Raw genomic sequence first — 14,110 nt, forward strand, 5'->3', positions numbered from 1 at the left:
AATTCTCCCAGCAATGATGTGTGGCAGCACATGCTAAGGGTTTTCTACCAGGGAAGCCCACCCAAGCAACCCTTAGTGCTCAGGGTTTTTCTTGGGGGTCAGTCGTGCAGGCATGCAGCTCCTAGGTGATTGACCCCAGCTACTCAGGCTTCAGTCCCTAGAGAGGTCATATTGATACAGCAAAGCCCAAAGCCTCAGGCATACAAAAACATTCTTACAAGGCAGAATATTTGGCCAGGAGCAGCAGCTCATGCCTGTAATCCCAGCACTTTGGGAGGCCGAGGCGGGTGGATCAACTGAGGTCAGGAGTTTGAGACCAGCCTGGCCAACATGGCAAAAGCCCATCTCTACTGAAAATAGAGAAAAATTAGCTGGGAGTGGTGGCGGGTGCCTGTAATCCCAGCTACTCGGGAGGCTGAGGCAGGAGAGTCACTTGAACCAGGGAGGCGGAGGTTGCAGTGAGCTGAGATCGTGCCACTGCACTCCAGCCTGGGCGATAGAGCAAGACTCCACCTCAGAAAAAATAAAAATGAAGGCAGAAGATTCGAAGTGCTCAGAAGTTATCTCCCCAGAGGTGGTCAAGGGCCAGTCGTTTTTTTGGAATGTGCAGGGTTGGAGTGACCCAAGGCTGCTGAGCAAACTAATGCTTTACTGTCCAGTGGTCTATATTAGAATGCCCTGAGGAGCTTTCAGAATGCTCTATGGCCAGGCTGCACCCAGACCAATCACTCAGAGTCTCTAGAGGGTCTGTCCAAAGTCAAGATCCACTGCCATAGACAGTAATTGGTACCAAAGGAAGGAGTGAGCTCATCCCAGAGGGAATGAGGAGAGAGTGGTCACAGGTGGAAGAGATGGCCAAGAACAGTGGACTGAGGAGCAGCAGAGGCTGCAGACTGCAGGAGGGATGGCACACAGGGAAGGAGTGGCCAGACAAAGGGCAGAGAACCAGGGTCCCCAGGTGTACTACATGCAGTGGTTTTTAGTATATTCAGAGTTGTGCAAAAGCCACCACAATCATTTTTAAGACATTTTCAACAACTCCAAAAGAAACCCTGTGTCCTTTAGCTGTTACCACCCACCCACAATGACCCCATTCCCTCCAGCCCTGAGCAACTGCTTATCTACTCTCTGTCTCCATGGAATTACCTATTTTGGACATCTCATATAATTGAAATCATACCATATGTGGTCGTTCATGATTGGCGTCTTTCATTTAGCATAATAGTTTCAAGGTTCATCCATGTTATAGTGTGTTTAGTACTTTATTCCTTTCTATGGCTGAATAATATTCCATTGTTTTTATTTTTTATTTTATTTTATTTTTTTTAGAAGGAGTCTCACTTTGTCACCCAGGCTGGCCTTGAACTCCTGGGCTCAAGTGATCCTCCCACTTTGGCCTCCCAAAGTGCAGGATTACAGGCATCAGCCAGCATGCCAGGCCATATTCCATTGTATTGATATATATCACATATGGTTATCTGTTCATCAGTTAACAGGCATTTGGGTTGTTTTCAAAACTGGATGGTGGGTACATGGCAAAGGTGTAATCTGTAGCACAGAGAGCCAAAATGATCTTGGCATGCTTTTTGACCAAGGCCTGTCTGTAGGTGCAGAATTAGGGCCAAGAAGTCATGAGCAATCACAGCGGCCAAGTCCCATTTGAGCTTCCCCAGGACCATCACCTCCCAGTCCCGCAACTGGCAGGGAGAGACAGCGTGGTCGGTGTAGATGCACATTTTCTCAACGGTCATGGGCCCAGTCTTAGGCAGCTTGGAGGCCAGCCGCATGGAGACCGCAACCAAGAGCTGCAACTGTGCCTTTGGGGTGGGTGGGGACGCGGGACAGGTAGCATGTAGGTGGTTCATGGCAAGGGGAAAGACTTCCTCCTCACAGCACTGCTCCTCCTCACAGCACTGCTCCTCTCACACCTCCAGCATCCAGTAAACCAGCATCTTCCGCATGTGCGGCTTGCTCTCTCTTTGCACGCACTGGAAGTAGGAGGCGCAGTGCAGGTAGCGCTACTCCAAGGGGAGCAAGCTCTGCAGGACGCGCTGATCCCCTGGCGGCTGCGGGTCCTCGAGCCTTCGCAGCACAGCAGCTCCACACTCGGGCAGCGCACAGGCAGGGCAGGAGTGCAGGCTAGTGCTCATCATTTGTTTCTAAGTATTGTCATTCTTTGTGATACTATTTTAAATAGAATTATATTTCCAGTTTTGTTTTGGGGTTATTCATTGTACATGTAAAGAAATTGAGTTAATTTTTGTATATTGATCTCATAGTCTACAACCTTGCTGATTATTATTATATTAGTTCTAATAGGGTTTTTTTTTTGTAGATTCCTTAGGTTTTTCTATATACAAGATTGATATGGTTGGGCATAGTGGCTCACGCCTGTAATCCCAGCACTTTGGGAGGCCGAGGTGGGTGGATCACGAGGTCAGGAGATTGAGACCATCCTGGCTAACACGGTGAAACCCCGTCTCTACTAAAAATACAAAAAATTAGCCGGGCGTGGTGGTGGGCGCCTGTAGTCCCAGCTACTCGGGAGGCTGAGGCAGGAGAATGGCTTGAACCCGGGAGGCGGAGTTTGCAGTGAGCCAAGATCACGCCACTGCACTCCAGCCTGGGCGACAGAGAGAGACTCTGTCTCAAAAAAAAAAAAAAAAAAAAAATTTGCCAGGCATAGTGGCAAGTGCCTGTAATTTCAGCTATTCAGGAGTCTGACGTTGCAGTGGGCCGAGATCACACACCACTGCACTCCAGCCTAGATAACAGAGTGGGACTCCATCTCAAAAAAAAAAAAAAAAGAATAAGAAAAAAAAGATTGATATGGTTTGGCTGTGTCTCCACCCAAATCTCATCTTGAATTGTAGCTCCCATAATTCCCATGTGTTGTGGGAGGAACACGGTGGGAGATAATTGAATCATAAGGGCGTTTCCTCCATACTGTTCTCCTGGTAGTGAAGAAGTCTCTCGAGATCTGATGATTTTATAACGGGTTTCCCTCTGGCGTGGCTCTCATTCTTTTCTTGCCTGACACCATGTGAGATGCTTCTTGCTCTTCCTCCATGATTGTGAGGCCTCCCCAGCCATGGGGAACTGTGAGTCAAACCTCTTTCCTTTATAAATTATCCAGTCTTGGGTATGTCTTTATAAGCAGCATGAGAACGGACTAATACAATGATCATGTCATCTGCAAATAAAGATAGTTTTATTTTTTCTTTTCTAATCTGGAAGCTTTTGTTTCACTTTCTTGCCTAATTACCTTGGCTAGGACCTCTAGTACAATGTTGAATAGAAGTGGTTGGAATGCAGCTCCTTGTATTGTACCTGACCTTAAAAGAAAAGCATTCAGCCTTTCACCATTATGCATAATGTTAGCTGGGATGATCTGTAGATGCCCTTTGCCAGGTTGAAGAAGTTCCTTCCATTCTGTTTGTTAAGAATTTTTATCATGAAATTTTGTCAATATTTTCAACTTACATTGAGATGATCATATGGTTTTGTCCTTTATTCTGTTAATAAAATGTATTATATTGGTTAATTTTCAGATGTTAAACCAACCTTGCCTTCCTGGGATTAATCCCAATTGGTTATGATATATGACCTTTTTATATGTTGCTGCATTCAGCTTACTTATACTTTTGCCATAACCTCTTAACTGGTTTGCATCTCTATTCCAAACTCCTTACATTCTAGTCTCAGCACACTGGCTAGAGTGTTGTGATCATGCCACACTTCTTTTTCATACCTTCCAGGGGCTTCTTCCCCACTTGAGTAAAAGATAAATTCTATATATATACTTTTTTGAGACAGTGTTTCCCCCTGTCACCCAAGCTGGAGTGCAGCGGTGCAATCTTGGCTCACTGCAGCCTCCAGCTACTGGGCTCATGCAATTCTCCCACCTCAGCCTCCCGAGTAGCTGGAACTACAGATGTGCACCACCACACTCAGCTAATTTTTGAATTTTTTGTAGAGATGGGGTCTTGTCATGTTACCCAGGCTTAAAAGCTAAATGCTTGCAAGACCAAATGTGAACACGCTTCCTATGTCCTTTCTAGCACGTTTCCTGGCACTGTCTGCCTCAACTACTTTGCTTTTGCTATACTAATCTCCTTTCTATTTCTCAAACATCCAAGAAAATTTCCATGTCAGGATATTAGCACTTACTGTATTCCCTTCCTGGACGTGTACTCTCCTATATGGCTTACTCCCTTTCTTCCTTCAGGCTTCTGTTCAAATGTTGCCTTATTAGAGAAGCATTTTCTGATCACCCTATAAAATAGCAACCCTTTTACCTCTAAGCATGGCATGATATTCTCCATTCTCCTAACTGTTCTTTTTCCATAGAATGTGTTACTATGACATTCTATATATATATATATTTTTTATTATTATTATACTTTAAGTTTTAGGGTACATGTGCACAACGTGCAGGTCAGTTACATATGTATACATGTGCCATGTTGGTGTGCTGCACCCAGTAACTTGTCATTTAACATTAAGTATATCTCCTATTGCTATCCCTCCCCCTTCCCCCCACCCCACAACAGGCCCCGGTGTGTGATGTTCCCCTTCCTGTGTCCATGTGTTCTCATTGTTCAATTCCCACCTATGAGTGAGAACATGCAGTGTTTGGTTTTTTTGTCCTTGTGATAGTTTGCTGAGAATGATGGTTTCCAGCTTCATCCATGTCCCTACAAAGGACATGAACTATCATTTTTTATGGCTGCATAGTATTCCATGGTGTATATGTGCCACATTTTCTTAATCCAGTCTATCATTGCTAGACATTTGGGTTGGTTCCAAGTCTTTGCTATTGTGAATACTGCCACAATAAACATACATGTGCATGTGTCTTTATAGCAGCATGATTTATAGTCCTTTGGGTATGTACCTAGTAATGGGATGGCTGGGTCAAATGGAATTTCTAGTTCTAGATCCCTGAGGAATCGCCACACTGACTTCCACAAGGGTTGAACTAGTTTACAGTCCCACCAACAGTGTAAAAGTGTTCCTATTTCTCCACATCCTCTCCAACACCTGTTGTTTCCTGACTTTTTAATGATCACCATTCTAACTGGTGTGAGATGGTATCTCATTGTGGTTTTGATTTGCATTTCTCTGATGGCCAGTGATGATGAGCATTTTTTCATGTGTCTGTTGGCTGCATAAATGTCTTCTTTTGAGAAGTGTCTGTTCATATCCTTTGCCCACTTTTTGATGGGGTTGTTTGTTTTTTTCTTGTAAATTTGTCTGAGTTCATTGTAGATTCTGGATATTAGCCCTTTGTCAGATGAGTAGATTGCAAAAATTTTCTCCCATTCTGTAGGTTGCCTGTTCACTCTGATGGTAGTTTCTTTTGCTGTGCAGAAGCTCTTTAGTTTGTCTTTCCTCAAGTAGAATATAAGCATAAATTAATTCATTTAACTATATATTGGACAACTATTACTCATTTATAAGCCAGGCATGGTGGCTTATGCCTGTAACCCAGGCACTTTGGGAAGCCACATTGGGTAGATCACTTGAGCCCAGGTGTTTGAGACTGGCCTGGGCAACATGGTGATGAAACCTCGTCTCTATCAAAACTACAAAAATTAGCCCAGCATGATGGTGCACACTTCTGGTCCCAGCTACTCAGGAAGCTGAGGCAAGAAAATCACTTGAGCCAGGAAGGTGAAGGTTGCAGTGAGACAAGATCACGGAACTGCGCTTCAGCCTGGGCAACAGGGCGAGACCCTGTCTCAACAACAATGACAAATTTATTACTATTGGCAATGCTGTAGATTCTGGGAATACAATGATGACAAAAAAAAAAAAAAACAATAAAATCCTTCCTTTTATAGAACTTAACCTATAGTGAAGAGAGAAATTCAATAAACAAATCCAAGTAAAATATATAGTATGTCAGTAGTGATAAGTGCTATAGAGAAATTGATGCAAGAAATGTAGAGATTGGGGTGGGGAGGAAATGGGGAGATGTAGGTCAAAAGATACAAACAAGCAGGCCGGGGGGGCAGTGGCTAATGCCTGTAATCCCAGAACTTTGGAAAGCTGAGGTGGGTGGATCACTTGAAGTGAGGAGTTCAAGACCAGCCTGGTCAACTGGTGAAACCCCGTCTTGACTAAAAATACAAAAAATTAGCCAGGCATGGTGGCATGTGCCTGTAGTCCCAGTTACTTGGGAGACTGAGGCAGGAGAATCGCTTGAACCCAGGAGGTGGAGGTTGCCGTGAGCCGAGATTGCACCACTGCACTCCAGCCTGGGCGACAGAGAAAAAGACTCCATCTCAAAAAAAAAAAAAAAAAAAAAGATACAAACAAGCAGATATGTAGGATGAACTAGAGATCTAATGTACAACAAACACTGCAGTTAGTAAAATTGTATTGTATTAGGGACTTTTGTTAAATAAGCAGATTTTAGCTGCTCTTGTCACAAAAAAAGTAACTGTGAGATGGTAGGTATGTTAATTTGCTTCACTATAGTAACCATTTCACTGTCTATATGTATCCTATAACATCATGTTGTAAACTTTAAATATACACAATAAAATTTATCTGAAAAAAAAGAAATATAGAGGTCACTGATGTTCTTTTTAAAAGATAAATAAATTTTTTGTAGAGATGGGTCTCACCATGTTGCCCAGGCTGGTCTCCAACTCCTGGCTTCAGGTGATCTTCCCGCCTCAGCCTCCCGAAGTGCTGGGATTACAGTTATGAGCCACCACCCGCAGCCTCTGATGTTTTGTTTGTTTGTTTGTTTTTGTTGTGCAGGAGACTGAAGTTTTATTATTACTCAAATCAGTCTCCCCGAGCATTTGGGGATCAGAGATTTTAAGGGCAACTTGCTGGGTGGGGGGAAGCCAGCGGGCCAGGAGTGCTGATTGGCTAAGTAGGAGATGAAATCATAGGGAATTGAAGCTGTCCTCTTGCTCTGAGTCAGTTCCTGGATGCGATGTTCTTAATAAGAACTTTCAATGGAGAAATAGGCATTTAAACCTTACTGGAGTAGATTCAAATACAAATGAAAGGACAGAAATTAAAACAGAGCACTGAAAATGATTTTAGGGATTTTACTATAAAAGTGAATAGAGAAATGGGGTGTGAAGAAACACCATGTTTGTATGTTGATCAAAATTATCCAGGATACACAGAAAATAAGTGATATGGAAAAGAGAAGAGAAAGCTGCTGAGCTATGTCCTTGTGTAAGTCTTGGAGAGGGATGGAGTCTAGTTCCCAAGTAGAGGAAATGGACTTGGTATAAGGCCTAAATGGGATGATGTAGGCAGGTGGTATATTTGTTAAATGAATCACTGACAGTTCATCATAATAGTAAAGTATTTGCCCAAGGAAATTCCACCTGATGGCATAGCATCATAGGACTTCCCCTCATCTTCTTTTTAAACAGAGTCCGTTTTTGTATGGCACATACTCAACAGGGTTGTAGTCTATAATAAAAAATTAAAGTTCAGGTTCAACTGCTGACTTGCTATGATTCCATGAAGACTATTGCAATGGTTATTTTACTTGGGACCATTTTTTTTTTTTTTTTGAGACGGTGTCTTGCTCTGTTGCCCAGGCTGGAGTGCAGTGGTGTGATCTTGGCTCATGCAACCTCCACCTCCTGGGTTCAAGCAATTATCCTGCCTCAGCCTCCCAAGTAGCTGGTATTACAGGCACCTGCCACCATGCCCAGCTAATTTTTGTATTTTTAGTATAGATGGAGTTTCACCATGTTGGCCAGGCTGGTCTCGAACTCCTGACCTCCGGTGATCCACCCGCCTCAGCCTCCCAGAATGCTGGGATTACAGGCATGAGCCATTGCGCATGGCCTACTCGGGACCATTTTTAATGTGATATACTAGGAAGCCAACTGAAAATCATGTAAATTTTGTTTTTGTTTTGTTTTTTTGAGAGTGTTTTGCTCTGTCACCCAGGCTGGAGTGCAGCGGCACAATCTTGGCTCACTGCAACCTTCTCCTCCTGGGTTCAAGCAATTCTCCTGCCTCAGCCTCCCAAGTAGCTGGGATTACAGGTGCCTGCCACCACGCTCAGCTAGGTTTTTTTTTAAGACAGGGTCTGCCTCTGTCCCCAGGCTGAAGTGCAGCGGCACAATCTCGGCTCACTACAACCTCCCCAACCCGGACTCAAGTGATCCTCCCACTTCAGCCTCCTGAGTAGCTGGGACTACAGGCACAGGCCACCACATCTGGCTAATTTTCGCATTTTTGGTAAAGATGGGGTTTCGCCCACGTTGTCCAGGCTGGTCTTGAACTCCTGGGCTCAAGCAATCCTCCCATCTCGGCCTCCGAAGGTGCTGAGATTACAGGTGTGAGCCACCTCACCCGGCCTCTAAATCGTATAAATTTTAAATGCATATTCATGCCTTTTATCTAACATTTCCATTTCTAGGAATTCACCTTATAGACAGACTTTCGCAAGCATGCAATGTCACATGTAGAAGGATGTTCACTGCAGCATTTTTTTGTGATGGCAGAAGAATGGAAACAACTTAAACATAAGTGATTCACTACATAAACTTTCATAAAGACATATTACAGAACTCTCTTCCCTATTCTAAGGAGGGATGCACTTGTCTAGAGAGTACTTGTGGTGTGGGAAGACTTTAAATTTTTTACTCCATATAAGTCTGAATTATAAATATTTTATAATGAGCATGTATCAGTATATTTTTGCCATTAAAAATAAATATAAGGCCGGACGCAGTGGCTCACAGCTGGAATCCCGGCACTTTGGGACGCAGAGGAGGGTGGATCACTTGAGGTCAGGAGTTTGAAACCAGCCTGGCCAACATGGTGAAACTCTGTATCTACTAAAAATACAAAAAATAGCTGGGCATCGTGGCATGTGCCTGTAATCCCAGCTACTCAGGAGGCTGAGGCGGGAGAATCGCTTGAACCCGGAAGATGGAGGTTGCAGTGAGCTGAGGTCGTGCCACTGCACTACAGCCTGGGCAACACAGCAAGACTCTGCCTCAAAAACAAAAATAAATAAATACATAAATATATTGGGCCAGGTGCAGTGGCTCATGCCTGCAATCCCAACACTTTGGGAGGCTGAGGCAGGCAGATCACTTCAGGTCAAGAGTTTGAGCCCAGCTTGGTCAACATGGTGAAACCTCATCTCTATTGAAAATGCAAAAATTAGCCAGGTGTGGTGGCACACATCTGTAGTCTAAGCTACTTGGGAGGCTGAGACAGGAGAATCACTTGAGCCCCAGAGGCGAAGGTTGCAGTGAGCTGAGATTGAGCCACTGCACTCCAGCCTGGATGACAGAGTGAGGCCCTGTCTCCAAAATAAATAAATAAAAATAAAAGCTAAATACATAAATAAGTAAATATATTGGGCCAGGCATAGTAGCTCACGCCTGTAATCCCAGCACTTTGGGAGGCAAAAGCAGGTCAATTGCTTGGGCCCAGGAGTTTGAGATCAGGCTGGGCAACATGGGAAAACCTCGTCTTTCTACAAAAAAGACAAAAATTAGCCAGGAGTGGTGGCACATGCCTGTCGTCCCAGCTACAGGACAGTTTTGAAACACATGAACTATCACAATCTTGCAAATTCTATGAAACTGTGTCTTTTATTTTTAAAATCATGAAAGTTTTGCATTTTCTCCATTACTTCTATGTTTGTTACAGTATAACAATGACACTTTCCCTAACTATACAGTTAAATTACTTTACGTTTCTCCTCAAATTGGCTGAGTAAAATTGAAAGTCCTCCACTCTTGTGCCTTCCCCCAGCCCTGACTGCCAGAGATTTCTAAGCTCTTATGTGAGATGCACAGCTCTACTGCTGGGGGCTTCTTCTATTTTGTTTTTGTTTTTGTTTTTAGACAGATTTTTGCTCTTGTCACTCAGGCTGGAATGCAATGGCTCGATCTTGGCTCACTGCAACCTCTGCCTCCCGGGTTCAAGCAGTTCTCCTGCCTCAGCCTCCCAAGTAGCTGGGATTACAGGTGCATGCCACCACACCCAGCTAATTTTTGTATTTTTAGTAGAGATGGGGTTTCACCATGTTGGTCAGGCTGGTCTCGAACGCCATCCTCGGCCTCCCACAGGGCTGGGACTAGAGGCATGAGTCACCGCACCCAGCCAGGACTTCTTGATCTCCTTTGTCAAATGCCTGAGTGTTCAATGAATGATTGAACATGTCAAAGTCAAATAAAATATAGAGATGAATTTCTACATTTAAAAAGTCTTATTTGGGAAGCAAAAATTGCAATTCGAGCACACAGACCGGGTTGGCCTTCAATTTGAAAAACAGGCAGTTACAGCAGCCAGGTCTGCAGAGAATTGCATTCTTGGAGCAATGTTTTGTAACCTGAGTGCTTTTTTATTCCTTGCTTCTCCACCCTTAATTGGATGTGACAAGGATGATCCAATTTGTATGATCAACTTCCATGAACATTATGTTGTCTAAATAAGGAGAAACTCCTATGGATGAATTGCCCTTAGTAACCAAACAGTTGACTTCACACAGCCATTCAGTTCACACTTAAAAGGAAAGCTCACAAACTTCTTTCACTGGCTTTAGATAAATACATGTAGAAAGATTTACTCATATATTAGGGAAGCCAAAATATATGTTTATATTAATTGCATTCATTTATTCATTGCTTAAGTCCAAGGAGAAAATTTCATAGTTCTGTTCCTTGTGGCTCAGCCTAGCATCTTGAAAAAGGATAATCCCTAAGTATTAAGTAAAGATCGAGGATCTTCAAGGTATAGTATAAAAGGCACTGGCTTGGGAATCAGAAGAAGGGAATCGGAAGAACTGGGTTCTAGTCCTTCCTCTACTAGGAGCCTACCACCTGTCATTAGGAAAGAAATTTAATGTATTTTTCTTTTTTCTTTCTTTTTTTTTGAGATGGTGTCATGCTCTGTTGCCCAGGCTGGAGTGCAGTGGCACAATCTCGGCTCACTGTAACCCCTGCTCCCTGGGCTCAAGTGATTCTCGTCCCTCAGCCACCCAAATACCTGGACTACAGGTGTGCACCATCACACCTAGCTAATTTTTGCATTTTTAGTAAAGGCAGGGTTTCACCATGTTGGCCAGGCTGGTCTGGAACTCCTGGCCTCAAGCAGTCCACCTGCCTCGGCCTCCCAAAGTGGTGGAATTATAAGCAGAAGGCACCATGCCTAGCCAAAAGCTTATTTTAAAATCATATTTTCTTTCATTTAATCTTTATGAGTGGATTGTAGAAACCATGGAATTGCTTAAGATTGACATGTTTTCTGAACTAAAATGAGTGAAATGTGTATATTCATCATCTGACAAGCCAGTTGTTTAATATATTCAACATACTTGTTATGTAATCACTTCTGGTTGTATTTCTAAATTCTGGGCCTCCTAACTTCTCTAGCAGGTCAAGCCAGGAGGCCTTTCATGAACTACATCTCATGAACTACATCAGGATGCCAATCCCAACCATTCACTAAGATTCACTCTTAGATTTTGCTGGAAAATATAAGATACAAATAAAATTGCCAAAGTGACTCCTCATGGTTATATCATGCAGAGAGATAAACTGTTCTTATGTTGTTTCCTTAGAAATCATTACAAGCTGCTTCATTTGTGTGTGTGTCACAATATATTACATGTGCAATATATTATATATGCAATATATTAAAAGATACAGGTCAGTCACTGTGGCTCATGCTGTAATCCCAGCACTTTGGGAGGCTGAGGCGGGTGGATCACCTGAGGTCAGGAGTTCAAGACCAGCCTGGCCAACATGGCGAAACCCCATCTCTACTAAAAATACAAAAATTAGCCATGTGTGGTGGCGAGCGCCTGTAATCCCAGCTACTTGGGAGGCTGAGGCAAGAGAATCGCTTGAAAATGGAAGGCAAAGTTTGTAGTGAGCTGAAATCACACCACTGCACTCCAGCCTGGGCAACAGAAAGAGACCCATCTCAAAAAAAAAAAAAAAAAAGATTGGCAGGGCCCATTATCTCTTTCCTGAACTTTGTCTGTATCAGATTATTCAAGAATCTCATGGCCTGTCAAGGTGGCTCACACCTGTAATCCCAGCACTTTAGGAGGCCAGGGCAGGCGGATCACCTGAGGTTGGGGGTTGGCAACCAGCCTGACCAACATGGAGAAACCCCATCTCTACTAAAAATACAAAATTAGCCAGGTGTGATGGTGCATGCCTGTAATCCCAGCTACTTGGGAGGCTGACGCAGGAGAATCGCTTGAACCTGGGAGGCAGAAGTTGAGGTGAGCCGAGATTTCACTGTTGCACTCCAGGCCGGGTGACAAGAGCAAAACTCCGTGTCAAAAAAAAAAAAAAAAAAAAAAAAGAATCTCAGGCACAGGCTTTGGCCATTCAAATGGACAGTCCTGTAAACAAACACCAAAGAAAGAACTGATAAATCTGGTGATTTCTGACAACACGTGTTTTCTGCCACTGCTATTTCTATTACGGCCACATGGAGTCACTGTTGAAAACTGTCCAATGCTTTCTCACCCAATGCTAGGATGAAGCAATGCCCTGCTGTTTCAAATGTCCTCATAAAAATAGCTTACATTTACTTTGAACATACTGTGTGACAGTATTGTGTTTTGTCTAATTACATCACAATATGCCTGTGAATGTTGTTATTATCCCCATTTTATGGACATGAAAATTGAGAAAATTAAACAAAATGACTAAGGTCATAGAATAAGTGGTGATTCCAACACAGATTTGACTGACTTGCTAATCATTATGATTATAGGTCCATCCCTTAAACTTGTTCATTCTTTTTGATCTAGTAATTCCTTTACTAGAAATCTATCTGAATTAGAGACGCACATGAAGGTACATACAGGAATATTCAATGCCGTACATGTAGGAAAGTTAGAAGCAATCTACAGTTTCAATGTGAGGAGGGGACTAGCTAATTTGTAATCTATCCACAGATTAGAATACTCATAGATTATAAATATAGATCTCTATTTATACACGTTACATATAATTTATATTACATGTTATATATGTATTATATGTATGTATTATACTACATATTTATATTATATAATATAATTTATATGTAATATATATAAATATAGATCTCTATATATGTTACATATATGTATATATCGTATGTATATATCATATTTCTATGTTACATGTTATATCATATTTATATGTTACATCTGATATATATTTTATGTAACAATATATAAACATGTGTAATATGTGAACATGTATATTATATATAACACATATATAATATTACATTGTACGTAACATATTGAAGAGATCTGTTTATACATATATCACACATACGTGTATACATACATATACACACATACATGCATACATACATATACACACATACATGCATACATACATATACACACATACATGCATACATACATATACACACATACATGCATACATACATATACACACATACATGCATGCATACATATATACACACATGCATGCATACATATATACACATACATGCATGCATACATATATACACACATACATGCATACATACATATATACACACATACATGCATACATACATATACACACATACATGCATGCATACATATATACACACATACATGCATGCATACATATACACACATACATGCATGCATACATATATACACACATACATGCATACATACATATATACACACATACATGCATACATACATATACACACATACATGCATGCATACATATATACACACATACATGCATACATACATATACACACATACATGCATGCATACATATGTACACACATACATGCATACATACATACACACATACATGTATACATACATATATACACACATATGTATACATACATATATACACACACACACAAACACACACACACACATATATATATTTTAGAGACAGGGTCTACTATGATGCCCAGGCTGGAGTGCAGTGGTTGTTTACAAGCACAATCATAGGTCACTGTGGCCTAAGACTCTTGGGCTTAACTGATCCTCCCGCCATAGCCTCCAGAGTAGCTGGAACTACATACATGCCACCATGCCCAGCTAACATATTACATTTATTAAGTTATTAATATTAGCCACTTATAGTCTAAGCATTTTAGGTATATT

General features: G+C 42.0%; 1 pseudogene; it reads right to left on the reverse strand.

Annotated features, from left to right (window-relative positions):
- Window positions 1-1,489: 1,489 nt before the first annotated feature.
- On the reverse strand, window positions 1,490-2,069 carry LOC129044985 (G1/S-specific cyclin-D3-like; annotated as a pseudogene).
- Between the last annotated feature and the right edge of the window lie 12,041 nt (window positions 2,070-14,110).

The sequence above is a fragment of the Pongo pygmaeus genome, chromosome 8 (assembly GCF_028885625.2).
Source record: "Pongo pygmaeus isolate AG05252 chromosome 8, NHGRI_mPonPyg2-v2.0_pri, whole genome shotgun sequence".
NCBI lineage: Eukaryota > Metazoa > Chordata > Mammalia > Primates > Hominidae > Pongo > Pongo pygmaeus.